Here is a 3,670-nt window from a genome sequence, read left to right as displayed (position 1 = left end):
GACACCGAAGCGGATGAGAGTATGAATGTCACTGTTGAATCCCGATTTCCTGGATGGCAGAAGAGGATCTGCAGGCGAACAGTCACATAGCTGCAGCTATCTGGCAGAGAGGTATCTGACGGCTAGCTATCACATTTTTCAAGGGCTTATTCCTAGCTGTTTAATACTTCATATGCTCTCTTGGGGAGGGAGGAGAGAAGAACGGAGGAGTATATTTGGCACAGCAGGGAAGTGGACTCGGGTCTTTTCCATCCCTTAGTGCTGTGCTGTTGCAGAGGGAGAGAAAGCCTCCTTCCACAGCAGTACTAATCCTCCTCCACAGCGAGCTGAACGTTTTGAACTTGAACAACTCCTCTCATTTTTCCCCCATGTGCTTGTGAGTCAGGCTGAGCTTCTCTATTCTTCTCCATAATTGAGTAGGAGATTATTTTGACTGGAAATAACCAGACACAGGTATCATGGCTATGAATGCCTCCATGCATGCCACTTGCTAAAAGTTCTGTAGCCTTCTGCAAAGGGAGCTGGTCTTCAAAGACTTTGCTCAATGGAGAGAGAAGAAAAGCAGAGGGGAAGAATAGCACCTTCCTGCTCACTTCTATCACTGGCTCTGCTAAACTTAACCCGCTGAATTGTTGGTGACATGCTGTTCTTCAGAAGCAGCTCCTTTGTGGAAGAGCTCCCCTGTGACACAGGGAATAGCCGCAGTGAGACAGGAAATATCCCTGGCATGATGGCTTTCTACAGGAGCTTGTAGCTGCAATTCCAGTCCCATGGACATGCCTAGAAAGTTACGAAAAGCCATTCCTGTAAAATCTCCAGGGGAACCTCCCCAGGCGCAGATTTTCCTGTTCCTTCTCTTCCTCTCTCCGTAGTTCTCTCTCACGGGATACAGACCATCTGCTTGGGTTGCACTTCCCACCCCTCTGGAGGCAGTGAGTGGCCGGAGGAGCCCAGGGCAAGGGAGAAGCGGATGCCATGTGAGGCCATGTCAGGGCGCGTGGCTTCCTCTGCTGCTGTGGCAGGTGATGCTGTGAGACGCCACGCGCTGCCGGTTTCGGCTCTCGGTGGGTACCAGGGAGGCGGGTGCAGCCCATCCTCAGGGCTGAGTTTAAGCTACACGCTCCCCTACTAGCAAAGCTGGATACTAAGGAGCATTTGACAAGATCAGGCTTTCTCCAGTTCATACGTAAGTGGGATTGCTTCAGCCTACTGCACCAGCCTGCTGCAGACTAGCCAACCCCAGAAATTTTATCTGTGCTGTAGCAACCTCAAGCCACTGCTGTTATGCTTGCGCGTCTAATGTCTCAGCTGCTTACTGAGGAGCTAATGAGCTTTTGGAGATACATGGGTGCTATAAACTCCTTAGGCTGGAGATAAGCAGCTTATTGCCTTTAGGAGAACTGCCAGCCCTTGGCTCTGCCACCGTGGTGCTGCTCAGGCCCCAAGTTCTTCGTTAGCAGGAAGGGTTATAACATCTTGCAATAAATAAGTGTATTCCTAATTACATGCATACACGTGTGTGCTGCAGTCATCTCCACAGGCTGAGGTAAAACCTGGCAGCAGGACAAACAGGCAACAACAGGCTTTACACACTGTGTTGTCACGTATCCCTGCATGACTGACTTCAACCCTCGGAAACTGCCTTCCCTGCACAGGGGCTGCGCCATCTCGTCAGTACAGGATGAAACCACCACCCTCGTCATGGTGAAATGGCCTTCGGCACCCAACGGCAAATTCACCATGGACAGCGTGGGCAGCTTCAGAACAAAAGGTGGCTGTTTTGATTATGAAACAACTTATTTCCATTGCTATCCTTCCTCTGCCTTCGGATAGACCTACGATGAATGCCTAGAAAATTCACTGGGTTAAAAAAAAAAAAAAAAAAAGAGGTAATGCACAACTGAAAGTTCATTTTCAAAGTCACTGTGAAAGCAGGTTTTTACTTCCTTAGTATGAATTCAGCCCTTGCTGTTCTCCACTCGCTGTCTACAGTGTCTGCCATCAAAAGCAATCCTGCTGCAAATGGTCAACAGGCTGCAGTTGCAACTCTTACTAAATGCTAAAGAGAGCCTCCAAATAAATCTGCTTGGCTAGTCAAAGCATCTTCATCTTTATTGTGTATTTTACTTTTTTCCCCCCTTTTACATACTACCCAGGTATAAATTAGCCCAACAGCACTCTTTCAAGGTATAACTGGGAACATAATTTGGTATGCAACTCCCAAATTTTTGTTTAGTTCCTCTCCTTGGAGCAGTTTTGGAATTAATCTAACCATCAGGGAGAGTTATCTGAGGTGCTGGAAGCACCTTCTGATACCGTCTTTTAACTTGAGTAAATAAAATCTGAAAGCTGATTTCTTTGCTGCTCTGTTGTCCTTATATAGTACCTTTCCTCTTGGTTTATACCTGTGCACCGCTCAGACTGAAGCCGGAACTACTCTCTCATTTTGGCACTCTCCCCTCCTTGCCTATGGCTCCTTCCCCCCTTCACAGCTGGTTGAAATGAAAGGATGAGCAATGCAAAAACCTTCAATGTGACTAAAACTGTGAGATTTAACAATATCAGAGAGTCCATGAGCACTAGTTGAATGCTAAATTCTTCGTTGAAGGGATGTTGCCTGTTCAGATAAAGCCTTTGCCAGGGTGTTGGAGCGGGACGATAATCCAGCAGCGTATTCCCGTGACCGAGAGCAGCGGTTCGGAAGTCAGCTCAACGCTCTCCACCACCGCTGCTGAAGCAGTAGAAACAGCTCAGCATTATGTCTGGAATTCAAATCAAGCCATCACCGGCTTCATGTTCAAGGGCTGAAAGTCACTACCTAACCCTTCTGTGTTTAAATTACTTCTTCGACAAAGGCGTTCTCTCATCATTTAATTTTGAACTATAGAAATAGCATGTAAAAAGGTTTTGCAGTTTAGAAGTGTTCGTGGGTCTCAACCAACTTTGTGGGCTAAGTAAAGCATGAGAAACATTTTTTACCATACTATCCTATCAACTGAGCTTTTAAGGCAGGCTGATAAAAAGGAATCTATTATTTTAATAGCGCTTTCTCCCTGGTAAAAGGTCTTGCTAACTTACTGAAGCAGAGCTTGAAATAACAGATAAAAACTGTCAGAAATGGTGTGATGTAGTTTGGAGCTGAGTGAAAATTGTGACCAAAATCAGAGCCTACCCAAACCCTGAGTGAAATGCCAAAATGCCGCAGGATTCCTCGGATCATCATACAAGCTGTTAAGGGTAACAAACAGGTTATTTGTCTGGGGTTGGGTTGGTTTTTTTCTTGGTTGTTCCTTTTGTGCGAAGGGTTTTTCTTTGGCAGGATTGGGTAGTTTCATTTTTTATTTATTTGGCCTTTTGCTCTTGTATTTTATCTAATAAAGTTCACGTCAGTGACGCCGGGCTGATGAGGGAAAACCTCCTGGAGCTGTGTTAAACCTGAAGTCTTCATACCGGAGAGGAGCAGGGTATGGGCTTTTGGGAAGATCCAACAGGATTTCACGTTTTTTGTGATCTTGAAAAAAATTGTTGTGGTTAAATAAAAACAAAGCTTAGAAAAAATAAAAATACCTTGGTTACGTGCACAGTACAAAAGCCTTGTAGAAAGCCTCTGTATATCATTTGAATGCCAATTGAATTACTTTTACAATAAGGACGTGATGACTGGGAGGAC

Source organism: Aptenodytes patagonicus, chromosome 8, assembly GCF_965638725.1.
Source record: "Aptenodytes patagonicus chromosome 8, bAptPat1.pri.cur, whole genome shotgun sequence".
Classification (NCBI taxonomy): Eukaryota; Metazoa; Chordata; class Aves; order Sphenisciformes; family Spheniscidae; genus Aptenodytes; species Aptenodytes patagonicus.
The sequence above is the reverse complement of the archived record's forward strand: the minus strand, read 5'-3'. Positions refer to the sequence as shown.